The sequence below is a fragment of the Leucoraja erinacea genome, chromosome 25 (assembly GCF_028641065.1).
Source record: "Leucoraja erinacea ecotype New England chromosome 25, Leri_hhj_1, whole genome shotgun sequence".
NCBI lineage: Eukaryota > Metazoa > Chordata > Chondrichthyes > Rajiformes > Rajidae > Leucoraja > Leucoraja erinaceus.
In genome coordinates this window covers 84,653-100,000 of record NC_073401.1, presented here as the reverse complement: position 1 = coordinate 100,000, position 15,348 = coordinate 84,653, and the positions used below count along the sequence as shown (strand labels likewise).

At 47.3% G+C, this 15,348-nt stretch overlaps 1 protein-coding gene across 5 annotated transcripts in view; it reads right to left on the bottom strand.

Annotated features, from left to right (window-relative positions):
* The window catches only part of LOC129709288 (synergin gamma-like), a 51,825-nt gene extending 51,769 nt beyond the window's left edge, over positions 1–56 (bottom strand). For 2 of the 5 annotated variants that reach the window (XM_055655557.1, XM_055655561.1), the window contains exon 1: positions 1–56. This exon is cut by the window's left edge and continues 229 nt beyond it. The gene's annotated coding sequence lies outside the window, so the exon portion shown is untranslated. The other 3 variants (XM_055655560.1, XM_055655559.1, XM_055655558.1) reach the window with 3 other exon arrangements.
* Between the last annotated feature and the right edge of the window lie 15,292 nt (positions 57–15,348).

The following is a 15,348-nucleotide window of genomic DNA, read 5'->3' as shown; positions in this document are numbered from 1 at the left end:
AAATAAGGGAAGTTAAGTTCAGTGCACTTTGCCCTGAAGTAAAGGATTTCTGGGTTTGAACTTCCTGTCTTCCTAGGTCATGTGATTACTGGTTGGACAACATTCTGAAGAGACCTGAGATCCCTTTGCCAAGTCATGTGAAGCAGGGCGCAGTGAGATTGTGGTGAAAGAATGATTCATCGTGTTACACATTGCAATATAATCTGACAGCTTTTAAAGGAGCAGCATTTTGGTGGGCATGAATATTAGCTATTAAACCACCAAATTAATATATTAAATATGTACATGTCTATATGTAATGTAACATATGTACATGTCTATATGTAATTTATACATGTATATATTATATTGTATGGGGGGGTTGCACGTAAGGTCATTGCGTTAAAGGGCGTGACGCAAGGAGCAGCTCAATCCTTCTGGAAGACATGGCAGCTTCCGGCATACACTGTTAATACACGAAACACGTACTTTCTTACCTGTTAAAACCCGCCAAAATGATCAATTTTTGTGGTGTAAATCATTGTGGAGGGTGACTGAGTGCTCTAGTACCTTTGCTCTGAATCCGAGCACGGTGTAAGCGGCCGAAGGAACGCATCCCTTGGGACAGCACCCTGAGGGTCAGCGCTGTCCGGCCAAGGCTGCCCTCCGCCAAGTCTCCCTTTGTGCGGCCACACTGTCACGGGCTGTGGGTCGGCAGCGCGGACACACGGGGACAAAAACCCGGCAACGTCCGGCAGCAGAGTTGGGGACAGTCTGGTCTCTCCGCCCACCCAGTCACTAACTGTGCTCCACCGGCACCGCTACCCCCCACCGGCACCCCGGAACCACCAACGCCTCCCCCGCCCCCCCGACTCTCCCCCCCTGACTCTCCCCCCCCCCCCGACCTACCCCCCTCGTCACTACCCCCCAGACCCTACCCCCCACCCTACCCTACCCCCCTCGTCACTACCCCCCTCGTAAACCTTCTCTGGATCCTCTCCAAATCCAGCACATCCTTCCTCAGATATGGGATCAAAAACTGCTCATAATACTCCAAAAGTGGCCTCACCAGCACCTGATAAATTCTCAGCATTACATATTTGCTTTTATTTTATAGTCCCCTTGAAATAAATGCTAGCAATGCATTTTCCATCCTTACTACCAGCTCAACCTACAAATTAACCTTTTGGGAATCCTGCACCAGCATTACCAAGTCTCTTTGCACCTCAGATTTTTAGAAAGCAGTCTACAGCTTTATTCCTTCTACCAAAAGGCATGACTGTACACTTTGCTATGCTGGATTGCATTTGCCATTTCTTTGCCCACTCTTCCAACGTCTCCAAGTCCTCCTGTTTCCTCTACACTACCTGTCCTCCCACCTATCTTCGTATCTTCACAATCCTGCTCATTAAGCCATCTTATTCCCTCATCCAGATCATGGTTATTAACATATAAAATGAGAAAGAGCAGACCCAACACTGACCCCTGCGGAACTCCACTCGTCACCGTCAGCCAACCAGAAACAGTCTCCTTTAGTCCCACTGTTTCCCTTGTGCCAGTCAGCTACCTCTTTCTGAGAGGATCAGGTCCAGGTGACTCACCCACCTTCAGACCTTCAGCTCCCCAAGCACCTTCTCCTCAGTAATAGTGACTGTCTCTTCTGTCTCTGACTCTCTTGAAATTCTGGCAGATTGCTGGTTCTTCCACAGTGAAGACTGACCCAAACACTTGTTCAATTCGTCTGCCATTTCTGTGCTCCCCATTTCGACTTCTCCAGAGTTATTTGCCAGTGATCCAAAGTCCGCTATTGCTTCTTCTTCCCTCTTTATATACCCGTAAATGCTTATTTTTTAGATTTTTGGAGATACAGCGTGGAAACAGGTTGATCGGCCCACTGAGTCCATGACGACCAGCAATCACCTATACACTATTTATATCCTAAAAACTAGGGACAATTTTACAGAAGTCAATTAACTTACATGTCTTTGGAATGTGGGAGGAATGTGTTGCCCGGAGAAAACCCACACGGTCACAAGAGGAATACAATGCAATACAATACAATACAATACAGTACAATACAATACAATATGGTTTTATTCGTCACATTGCACATAAAGTGCAAGTGAAATGAATTTGCCAGCAGCGGTACAATGATAAAGAACACACAAAAACACAATACAAATTTAACACGAACATCCACCACAGCATTCATCACTGTGGTGGAAGGCACAAAATTTGGCTTGAGAAACAGCACCTCCAGACTCACCTGTAGATATCGGAGCATATCTGAACTCAATCCTGAATGACTATGTCGGAGACATACACTGCAGAAACAAGCCCTTCATCTCAACTTCCATACGCAGACCAAGATGCCCCATCTACCGTAGTGCCATCTGCCCACATTTGGCCCATTTCACTCTAAACCTTTCCCATCCATGTACCTGCCCAAATATAATTTAAATGCTGTTATAGTAACTGGCTCCACACCTTAAACCTATTGTATGTCCATGGGTTCTTGATTGCCCAACTCTGGGTAAAGTCTCTGTGCATTTACCCTATATATTCCTATCATGTTGGCTGAGGAAGGGTCTATCTATCTATCTATCTATCTATCTATCTATCTATCTATCTATCTATCTATCTATCTATCTATCTATCTATCTATCTATCTAGCTATCTTTTTACTAAAACTCTCAAAAACGACCCCCCATAACGCTACGATTTTTCGCCACCTTACTCGCCATTCTCCTGTGCTGCAAGTGCATCAAGTTTTATTCCGATTGGTGAAACGGTGAAATATTACAAAAGTTATTGGTCTGTTATTGGACGGCGACGTCCCTTCTGGCACCCGCTGTCAATCACCGGCGGGGAGAACAAAGCTGAAGTAGCGGAGTGCAGGCGGGGGCTGCTGTGTTCGCGGGCGGTGGCGGTGACCATCACTACGAGCCGGGTGCCGATGAGTGCAGCCGGGGCTGGGTGTCACTGGGTGCGACAGGAGCCGGGACCTGCAGCCGGTCAGTGAAAACGGAGCCGGAGCCGCTGAGCCCCAAACACCACCCTCCCACCCCCCCTACCCCTCACCACACCCCACCCCCTCCCACATACACACCCTCTACTACCCCCACCCTCCCCCCCTCCCCCACATACCCCCCCCCCCCCACACACACACACCCCCTCCCCCACACCCCCCTCCTCCACAGCCCCTCCCCCACCACACCACCCCCCCTCCCACATACACACCCTCTACTACCCCCACAACCCCCCTCCCACCCCACCCCCTCCCCTCCCCCACACACACACACACCCCCCCCCCCCCCCACACACCCGCCCGCCCGCGCACACCCCCCTCCTCTACTACCCACAACTCTTCCCACACCCCCCAACACACCCCCACCTACACACCCTCCACTACCCCCACACGCCCGCACACCACCACACCCGCGCACACACACACCCCCCGCACACACACACCCCTCTCCCCCCACACATTGTTCTCCTACACACACACCTCTCTCCCCCCCACACACCTCTCTCCCCCACACACCCCTCTCCCCGCACACACCACCCCCCCTCCCCTGGCTGCAGGATGCTCCACCCGTGAAGCCGTCCCCGTCCCCCGGCTACAGAACGTTCCCGCTGTTGCGTTGGGGGAACAGGTGAGTGGTGGAATATTGCATTGGGAAATGGGATGCGTTGGGAGACCAGGCCTCCTGTGTGACTGGGACACAGCGGGTCCCACTTAGTCTAGTTTACAACCAATTCTCATAGTGGCAGTAAGGGTGGCACAGTAGCATATTTGCTGCCTTACAGCGCCAGAGACTTGGATTTGATCCTGACTATGTATGCTGTCTGTACAGAGTTTGTCCGTTCTCCTTCTGAGTGCGTGGGTTTTCCCCGAGTGGTATGGTTTCCTCCCACATTCCAAAGAGGTTTTGACGTCTATTACAAACCCACTGACTCCCACAACTATATCGACCATACTTTTTCCTCACCCTGCTCTCTGCAAAGACTCTATCCCCTACTCCCAATTCTTCCGTCTACGCATCTACGCCCAAGATGTGGTGTTCCATACCAGATGTTCCCTCATTCTTTAGGGAACGGGAGTTCCTCGCTTCCATCATAGATGAGTCCCTCACTCATGTCTCCACGGTACCCCACAGCTTCGCCCTTGTGCTCCTTCCCCGAGTTGCAACAGAGACAGAGTCCCCCTAGTCCTTACCTTCCACCCCATCAGCCGTCGCATACACCATATAATCCTCTGAAATTTCCACCACCTCCAACGGGATCGGAACACGTCACATTTTCCCATCTTCACCACTTTCCACCTTCCGCAGAGACTGTTCCATCCGCAACTCCCTGGTTAACTCATCCCTTCCCACCCAAACCATCCCCTCCCCAGGTACCTTCCCCTGCAACTGCAGGAGATGCAACACCTGTCCCTATACCTCCTCCCTCGACTCTGTCCAGGAACCCCAACAGTCCTTTCAGGTTAGGCAGAGGTTCACTTGTACCTCCTCCAACCTCATCTACTGTATCCGTTGTTCAAGATGTGGACTCTTGTGCATCAGCTAGACCAAACGTAGACTGGGCGATCGTTTCGCTGAACACCTTCGCTCAGTCTGCCTGAACCTACCTGATATCCGGGTTGCAAAATCGCCTTTTTAATTATCCTTCCCATTCCCTCACAGACCTTTCGTCCTCGGTCTCCTCCAATGTCAGAGTCAGGCTAACCGCAAATTGGAGGAACAGCATCTCATATTTCTATTGGGCAGCTTACAGCCCAGTGGTATGAATATTGATTTCTCCAACTTCAACTAAACCTGGCATTCCCTCTCTCTACCCCTCTCCCACCCACGTCGCACTACCTTCTCGTTTTCACCAACAAACAGATAACAATGGCCTGTTTCCCTTATCATCGGTAATTTTTTGCATATCTTTCATTCATTGTTTTTTATCTGTCTACATCATCATCTATATCTCTCATTTCCCATTTCCCTAACTAGTCTGAAGAAGGGTCTTGACCTGAAACATCACCCATTCCCTTTCTCCAGAGATGCTGCCTGTCCCATTGAGACTCTAGCGTTTTGTGTCTACAGTTTTGTAGGATAATTAGCTTCAGTAAAATGATACATTTTCGCTAGTGTGTAGGATAGTGTTAGTTGTGTCGGCGCGAACACAGTTATGTTTCAGCTTGAACAGGCTTATTGGCCCACTGTGTTCGCGTTAAGGGGCTGTCCCACTGCGGCGACCTAATCCACGAGTTTTGGCGAGTTTGCCCTCAATTCATACTTGCAGCATGGTTGAAAAATGCCCACGAATAAAAAAAATCTATACTTTTTTAAATCATCGGTTTAGTCGAAGTAGGTCGTAGTAGGTTGGCCTATTACTCGTAGGTAATCGAGGGTAGCCAAAGGTAATCGAAGGTAGTTGAAGGTAGCCGTTGATAGTCTTATCATAGTCGAAGGGAGTTCGAAGGGAGGTCTTGTTCTTGGTTCTTGGTTTCTTGGTCCTCCAAAATATTCCAAATGGAATTTAAACTGGAGGTGGTGAAGAGAGGGCTTAAGCCAGAAAGGGTTATTGGGAAGAAAGAGCTACTGTAAATTTAGTTGCATCTGGTTGGGTAACTATAGTTGGGTGGAGATTATTCCATGCTTTAATTGTGCGGGGGAAGAACGAATTGCTGTACACATCTGGCTTTGTAGCTGGGATCACAAATTGGATCGAATGCCCTCAAAGGCCAAAGGTCAAAGGAGATCGAAGGAGGACGTCTTCACTCTTCAATATTTGTCGTCCAATTTTTCGCGAAGTTAATCATAGCTAGTCGAAACTAGTCTTCAACATAGTCAAAAGAGGTCAAAGGAGGTCTTCTACATGAAATTTTTAAAACTCTCCTAAACTCTTCCAAACTCGCCAATTAGGTTGTCGCAGTGGGACAGCCCTCAGTGACAGTGGTCACGAACACAGTGGGCCGATATGCCTGTTTAAGTGTTTTATCTGATCAGGAGTATATCTCTCCCCAACCTTAACTTGCATGCTTTTCACTCCTTCCCAGTTTTCATGGAGGCTGTTCAAGCTGAAACATAACTGTTTTGTTTCCCACCTAACCTGCTGAGCATCTAAAGAATTTTCTGCTTCCACCCTGCCTGGCGATAGTTGAATCATATTACTCAGGCTCAGGTTTTTCCTGATCATGCTCTTGCTCCATCAGTCACTGGCCTTTAACCACAGCTCCAACACGACAATCCTCCCTGTCCTCTGTTGCTGTGTTTCCAGTGTCGATCACTTCAATCTGTCTCACATCCTTGTGGTTTTGTCACCAACGTTGTCTCCTCTTCTTTCCTTTACCTGTCAGACTGCAGCAAGTCCAGCGATGCTGCTACCAGCATCCCATTGTTTCCAATGAAAATGAAGGAGGCCATTTGGCCGATCGAGACTATGTTGCTGTCGTGACATTTCAATCAAACTAATGACTCCACTTATTTTCATTTAACACGCTCTCTTCCAGAGGTTCTCCTACCATCTAATTTACACTAGAGGTAACCAATCAACCTACTAACCAGACATGTCTGTGACCTGGGAAAAACAAGCTCTTGGGGAGACCCATGCGGTGACAGAGTCACACAGCAAGGAAACAGGCCCTTCTGTCCCTAACTTTACCCATGCAACGGCCCACTTCCATGTTATATGACTCTATGACTACTTCCTCTTGGTGACACGGGTCCCGTCAACGCCAGTGGCTTGAGGCTGAATTCGGAATCTGCGGTGGGTGACCCAGGTCCTTAGTCCTCGGTGATTGAGTCCTCGGTCCACAGTGGGTGGGCCGGGTCTGCTGGAGTGCCGGGTCTGCTGGGGGGCCGGGTCTGCTGGGGGGGTCTGCTGGAGGGCCGGGTCTGCTGGGGGGCCGGGTATGCTGGAGGGCTTGGCCTCGGCTCGCCGAGATACTCCCAGTGCGTGGCTTGCCCAGATACTGCCAAGACGTTCACCTTAATCGATAAAGAAATAGCTCCTCCTCTTTTACCCACACCTCTATCTCGCCTGTAGCACTGTTGCCTGGAACATTAAGCTGCCTGGTCTGTCCCTTAGCCAAGTTTCTGTTATGGAAACCACATTCCAATCACAGTTACCTATCCATGCGCTGAGTTCAACTGCCTTACCTGTCTAGTTCCTCGAATCGTGGCACCATCCTCGTAAATCTTCTCTGTACCCTCTCCAGCTTGACAACATCTTTCCTATAGCATAGTGCCCAGAACTGTACACAATACTCTGAATGCAGCCTTACCAACGTTTTATATAACTGCAACATGACCTCCCAACTCCTATACTCTACACTCCAACTGATAAAGGCTATATGCCAAAAGACCTTTTGACCACCCCATCTACTTGCGACTCCACCTTCAAGGAACAATGTACCTGCTCTCCTGGATCCCTCTGCTCTTTTACTCTCCCCAGAGTCCCATCATTCACTGTGTCGGTCTTGCCCATGTTAGACTTTCCACAATGCAACACCTCACATTTCTCTGTATTAAATTCCATCTCCCATTCCTCAACCTACCTGGCCAAATCTGCTGCAATTTTTCACAACCATCTTCACTACCTGCAATACCACCCTCTTTTGTATCATCTGCAAATTTGCTAATCTTGCCATGTACATTCTCATCCAGTTTATCCACATAACTAATGTAAATTATTCTTAGAATCATTCTTATATGTCTCTCGTGCAACCTCTCCAAAGCCTTCACATCTTTCTTCAAGTGTGAGGTGCAGAACTTGACACTGATGTTCTCAATTTATGGGGAAATTGGTGACATTCAAAGGGGAACTGGATGACTACTTGGAAGGAAAATAAAATTGGGGGGCTGAAGGGAAAGGGCAAGGAAATGGAAAGATTTGGCCAGTTCCTGCAAAGAAATCTGTAGTACGCATTGAGACAAATTATTTCCTTCCGTGCCATAAGCTGTCTATGGCTGTTCTCTGATTCATGCCTCCTGCAGGTCTAGATCTAGCTGTGTTCAATGTTGTGTAGAGTGTTGACACACCACCAGAGACTCACTGATAGATGGATCTGCATGCCCAGTGTGAGATGGCTTTGGATGCAGTGCTCCGATGCCTAGCTTTTCAGGTTACTGAGCAGTATCATCAGGTATGTTCTAATGAGGTATCTGTAGTTTCTGAGCAGCATTCTGTTTACGATACAGAACGATCAGGGAGGGTTTACTGCAGATAACGGCAGATGTTCAGGAATCAGTGGTGTTGAAGAGAGATGTAGCATTGGAACAAAGGAGGGTCTCGACTCGAAACATCACCCATTCTTTCTCTCTAGAGATGCTGCCTATCCTGCCAAGTTACTCCAGCTTTTTGTGTCTATCTTTGGTTTAAACCAACACCTGCCGTTTCTTCCCCCACATTGGAACAAGCCTTTTGTCCCTTTGTCCACAACATCCATTGTACTTCCGGTGGGAGTATTGTACTTCCGGTGGCGCTGGTGCCAGCAGCCTCCACCTACAGCCCGGTATCTTTTTGTTTTTTTGTTTATTTAGTTATGTAAAAGTGTGTTTTTTTGTGTTTTTTGGTGTTTTTATGTGGGGGAAGAGGGCACGGTGCGGGGGATACCGTACTTCAGCCGCTTCCTGGTGAGGACGCGACTATTATTCGAGTCGCGTCCTCCCCCCCCCCTCCCCCCACAGCGGCCTACCTACCTGGATTGGCGCGGCCTTTCCTGCCGGGATCGACCGGAGCTCCAGCAGCGGCGGGACAGCGCTGAAACATCGCGGGGCTGGCGATGCCTTACCGGGGGTCGCCGTCTGGAGCCCGGAGTGCTGGACCTGCTGCACCAACATCATGGAGCTGCGGTTTGCGGAGCTCCCAACGCGGGCGGCGCTGACTAATCAACGCGGGGTCCTGCGACTCTGTCCGGCTCGGCCTGCGGACTCAGGAGCTGCGGACTCCGGCAGCGGGAGGCGGCTGATCAGGAGGTTCGGGCCGCTGAGGAGGAGGATGCTCACCGTCCGGGTTCGGCGTCGGCGTTCCACCAGCCCGGCGTGAGGGCCTGAACATCGGGCCACCCGGGGCGGCGACTGCGGGTGCTTGGAAGGCCCCGTCCACGGATGATCACGGAGGGGAGGCTGGCTGGACTATGGTGCTGTCCTCACCTGGGTGCCATTTATGTTATGTTGTGTCGTGGACTTCTGTATTTGTGCTTTTTTTAAAATTTTAATTCAATTTCAATTTTATTTTTAATATGTTTTATTATTTATTTATTATTTATTTTTATAATTTCTTTGTGATTTTTTTAATGATACTGCCTGTAAGGAAAATTCATTTTGTTGTCTCAAATTGAGACAATGACAATAAATTTGAATACAATACAATACAATCCATCAACCAACCGTTTACACTAATCCTACATTATTTTTCTCATCAACCCCCCAACTTCTACCTGAGCACTACAGGTGATTTACATTTGGCCAATTAACCTTAGTCTGAGGTTACACGTTCTCAGTTCATGGTTTTTTGAGAAAGTGATAAAGGAGATTGATGAAGGTATCGGTAGATGTTGTATACATGGATTTTTGTAAGGCTTTTGATAAAGTCTCTCATGGTTGGCTGATCCAGAAGATTGAGATGTACTGGATTCATGATGACTTGGTTGTATGAATTCAGAACTGCTTTATAACATATAACCATATAACAATTACAACACGGAAACAGGCCATCTCGGCCCTACAAGTCCGTGCCGAACAACTTTTTTCCCTTAGTCCCACCTGCCTGCACTCATACCATAACCCTCCATTCCCTTCTCATCCATATGCCTATCCAATTTATTTTTAAATAATACCAACGAACCTGCCTCCACCACTTCCACTGGAAGCTCATTCCACACCGCTACCACTCTCTGAGTAAAGAAGTTCCCCCTCATGTTACCCCTAAACTTCTGTCCCTTAATTCTGAAGTCATGTCCTCTTGTTTGAATCTTCCCTATTCTCAAAGGGAAAAGCTTGTCCACATCAACTCTGTCTATCCCTCTCATCATTTTTTAAAGACCTCTATCAAGTCCCCCCTTAACCTTCTGCGCTCCAGAGAATAAAAACCTAACTTATTCAACCTATCTTTGTAACTTAATTGTTGAAACACAGGCAACATTCTAGTAAATCTCCTCTGTACTCTCTCTATTTTGTTGACATCCTTCCTATAATTGGGCGACCAATATTGTACACCATACTCCAGATTTGGTCTCACCAATGCCTTGTACAATTTTAACATTACATCCCAGCTTCTATACTCAATGCTCTGATTTATAAAGGCTAGCATACCAAAAGCTTTCTTTACCACCCTATCTATATGAGATTCCACTTCAAGGAACTATGCACGGTTATTCCCAGATCCCTCTGTTCAACTGTATTCTTCAATTCCCTACCATTTACCATGTACGTCCTATTTTGATTTGTCCTGCCGAGGTGTAGCACCTCACATTTATCAGCATTAAACTCCATCTGCCATCTTTCAGCCCATTTTTTCAAATGGCCTAAATCACTCTGTAGACTTTGGAAATCCTCTTCATTATCCACAACACCCCCTATCTTGGTATCATCTGCATACTTACTAATCCAATTTACCACCCCTTCATCCAGATCATTGATGCACATGACAAACAACAAAGGACCCCACACAGATCCCTGAGGCACCCCACTAAGTCACCTGCCTCTAACCCGACAAACAGCCATCCACCATTACATTACCATCACGCTTCTCCCATTCAGCCACTGTTGAATCCATCTTGCTATTCCTGCATTTATACCCAACAGTTTAACCTTCTTAACCAACCTTCCATGAGGAACCTTGTCAAAGGCCTTACTGAAGTCCATATAGACAACATCCACTGCTTTACCCTCGTTAATTTCCCTAGTAACCTCTTCAAAAAATTCAAGAAGATTAGTCAAACATGACCTTCCAGGCACAAATCCATGTTGACCTTATTTATAGAAGACAGAGGGTTGTGGAAGGAAGATATTCTAGCTGGACATCTGTGACCAGTGAAGATCTGCAGGGATCTGTGCTGGGACCTCTGCTGTTTGTGAAATACGTTAAACCATCATTATAACGGACCATAGCGGGAGGAATGGTGTCCGTTATTGCCCATTGTCTGCTATAACCGAGTGTAATATTTGGCATTTCATGTGTAGAGACACAACAACGACATTTAGGCTCAGCTCCGGCAAAGGTGTCATTTCTCAGCTGAAACCTTAAAGCACAGCATTACCTGCCCAAAGCTACAGGGATCCAAGGTTTCAATACAGCAATAGAGGCAGCAGCAGAGGAAGTGGCCGGGGCCTGGTGTGGGCACATGGAGGTCGGCACTTGTGTCAGTAGACACGACCGGGGGCTGGCATTGGCACACATGGCAGGGAAACAGCTGGGGGCGGCACGGGCAGAGGAAGCTGCGTGGACTGGGGGTGGAGTCGGCAGTACGAGCAAGGAGGGGGTGGGGTCGGCAGGTACGGCCAAGGAGGTAACTGGGCACTAGCATTGGCAGGAGCAGAGTGGAAGTAGCTGGAGATGGCACCAACAGTCCTGCCAATGGTGGTTCGGTAGGTCCGTCCACTATAACCACAATCCATTATAAATAGGTCTGTAAAAGCGAGGGTTTACTGTGTATATATTTGGCTTGGATGTAACTTGGGTTGGCGAGTCATTTTGTGGACAAAACCAACATTGGAGAAGTTGCAGGCAGTGATAAAGCTGTCAGAAGGTGCAGTGGGATATAGATCAGGTGCAGAAATGGGCAGAGACATGGCAGATGGAGATTAATCCAAGCGAATGTGAGGTGTTATTGGGATGCTGAATGTGAGGAGAGTGCATACAGTTAATGGCAAGACCCTTAACAGCATTGCTTTACAGAAGGATCTTGGACTCCAAGTTCATAGCTCACTGAAGGTGGCAGCACAAGTAGATATAGGATAGTAAGGACCTGATGTATGGTAAATGGCATAATTGCTAGGGGCATTAAGTGCAAGAGTTAGAAAGGCATGATGTAACTCTATAGGACTTTGGTGGACAACATTTGGAGTATTGCGTGCAGTTCTGGTCGCCCCTTAACAGGAAGAATGTCATAAGGTCAGAAGGAATAGGAGTAGAATTAGGACACTCAGCCCATCAAGTCTACTCCGCCATTCAACCATGGCTGATGTATCTCTCCCTCCTAACCTCATTCTCTTGCCCTCCCCCCATAACCTCACACCTGGATTAATCAAGAATTTATCTATCTCTGCCCGAGAAATATCCACGGACTTGGCCTCCATAGTCTTCTGTGGCAAAATTCCACAGATTGACCAACATCTGACTAAGTAAATTTCTCATCTCCTTCCAAAAATAAAGTTATTTAATTCTCCCACTAATGGAAACATCCTCTCCACATCAACTCTATCCAAGCCTTTCACTATCCTGTATGTTTCAATGAGGTCCCTCCCCCTCATTCTTCTAAACTCCAGCGAGTACAGGCCCAGTGCCGACAAACGTTCATCATAGGTTAACCTACTCATTCATGGGGTAATTCTTGTAAACTTTCTCTGGACCTTCTTCAGGGCCAGCACATCCTTCCTTCGATATGGTGTCCAAAATTGCTCACAATATTCCATATGCGGCCTTACCAGTGCCTTATAGATCCTCAGCATCACATCCCTGTGGATGTGGAGGCTTTGAAGAAGGTGCAAAGGAGATTCAACAGAATGCTGCTTGGATTATGGTATTAGCTGCAAGGAGAAAATAAACAGTCATGGATTGTTTCCTCTGGATCACTGAAGGTTGAGGGGTGACAAGAGAAGTATTTAAAGTTATCTGAGGTAGTTGAGGTAGTCAGTGAACTCCTTTTTTCCAGGATTGAAATATCAAATATTAGAGGGCATAGGTTTATGGTGAGAGGGCCAAAATTTAAAAGAATTGAGTGGGGCAAGTCATTTTACACTTGGTGAGGATGGTGAGTGCCTGGAACGTGCCGTAGCGGATGGTGGTAGAGAGATACGATAGCATTTGAAAGAATTTTGGATAGGCACATTGATATGGAAGGAATGGAGGGATGTGAAATATGTGCAGGCAGATGAGAGTTGGTCTTGGCATTGTGTTCTACAGACATTGTGGGCCAAAGCGCCTGTTCCTTTGCTGTATTGTTCTAATACATTGGGAATTTAAGAGCACTATTTATTGCCCATTTCTACTTGCCCTCGTTCTACTTGCCGTCGGGAGAATGAGTTTCTTCAACTGCTGCAGCCCATGTTTTCTAGGCACTCCCACGATGCAGTTCCTTACAACATTGAATGATATTTAGCCTGGTGTGATGGTCACATGTATAACATGTATTCTTTACACAAACACTGCAGGTCAGGATCAAACCTGGGTTGATGGAGCTCTCACACACTACCCCGCCTCTGCTCCAGGATTTTGACCATTTATTTCCAGGCCATGATTGTGTAAGACATTGATGCAAATTTGTAGGTGAACATATCTTGCGTTTAGACACAAAATGCTGAAGTAACTCAGCGGGACAGGCAGCATCTCTGGAGAGAAGGAATGGGTGACGTTTCTGGTTGAGACCCTCCTTCAGACTGAGGGTCAGCGGAGAAGGAGTCTAGAGATATGGAAGGGTAAGGTGTGAAAACCACAGATCAAAGCAGATGATGAACAGGAAATGTAGAATGGTTCATTGTTAGCTGAGGGGAAGTTGACAACGCTGCATACAATCAGTAACATTTAATCAAGGCAGTAGAACTAGTCTGAGAACTAGGATGGGGGAGGGATGCAGAGAGAGGGAAAGCAAGGGTTACTTGAAGTTAGAGAAATCAACCACTGGGTTATATGTTGCCCAAGCAAAATATGAAGTGCTGTTCCACTGATTTGCATTCAGCCTCACTCTGACTGTGGAGGAGGCCCAGGTCAGAAAAGTCAGTGTGTGAATGGGAGGGGGTGTTAAAAGTATTTAGCAGGGTAGGTTTGGGCGGACTGAGCGGAGGTGTTCAGCGAAACGATCGCCGATCCTGCACTTGATCCCGTCGATATACCAGACTCCACACCTGGATTCTGTAGATGAAGTTGGAGAGGATGTAAGTGAATCTTTGCCTTACCTGAAAGGACTGTTGGGGTCCTTCGACAGAGTCGAGGGAGGGGGCATAGGGATAGCTGTTGCATCTCCTGCAGTTGCAGGAAAGGTATCTGGGGAGGGGTGGTTTTAGTGGGACCATGGAGCCGAGAGATTATTAGACCCGAGTTAACCAGGGAGTGAGATGTTCACTTGCATTTCCTCCAACCTCATCTACTATATCCGTCTCTCTCCCCATCTCTCCCCATTCCTAGTTCTCTGTCCAGATTAAATGTTACTGATTGTATGCTGAGTTGTCACCTTCCCCTCAGCTAACAATGAACCATTCTACATTTCCTTATTATCATCTGCTTTGATCTGCCGTGTTCATACCTTACCTTTCCATATCTCAACTCCCTCTCCCCGATTCTCAGTTTGAAGCAAATCTTTGGTTTGAAGGTTTTGACCCATTCCTTCTCTCCAGAGATAATGCCTGTCCTGTTAAGTTACTCCAGCATTTTGTGTCTATCTTCGGTGTAAACCAGCATCTGGAGTTCCTTCCTCTGGCCTTTGTGTTTTGTGTGTAATGTTGCAAGACTGATAGGTGCTGAAGAAACTTTAGTGAATTTTTGCAGTGTAACGTCTGATGTTACACTCAAGCCTTTATTCCTGTGGGGGTGGTGAGATGTTCAAGGCAAAGAGCAGCAAAGTGTATCATGATCTACTCGTGGTATATTCTCTGCAGAAGCTTCACTTTTATCCAACACCAGCAGCTGTAAAATAATAATTGAGTGTTGGTGAGAAACGGGGTATTGCATTTTATGTGACTTCCATTCCTTTCCTACTGGTCACAAATTCTACAGGCTTAATAACTAGAAGGATGGAAAAGAAGACAATGTGGCAGCTCCCAAGGGTCGTGCCATCATACTGTCGAACCCCTCGGCACGGGAGTGGTTCAGTCCTGAGGCGGCCCTTAGCCAGAGAGTTTAAAGGCAGGGATTTGGGTGCCATCTTTCTCTTGTTTGGTCTTCCCTACAACCGGGAGGAACATAATAAAAGGTGCCTCTCAAAACACTGGACTTCGTGCTTCCTTTTGAGACCCACGCACTACATTGGTGACCCCCGACGCTACATTGGCGTCATGATGGAGAGAAGAGAAAGATGGCACCCAAACCCCTGCCTTTAAACCCTCTGGATAAGGGCCGCCTCCGCACTACAATAAAGGGTTTCAGAATTCATGTGAAATGGGCAATTCAATACTGTTATCTTATCCTTGGATGTAATAAAATGAAAAATCTTCACAA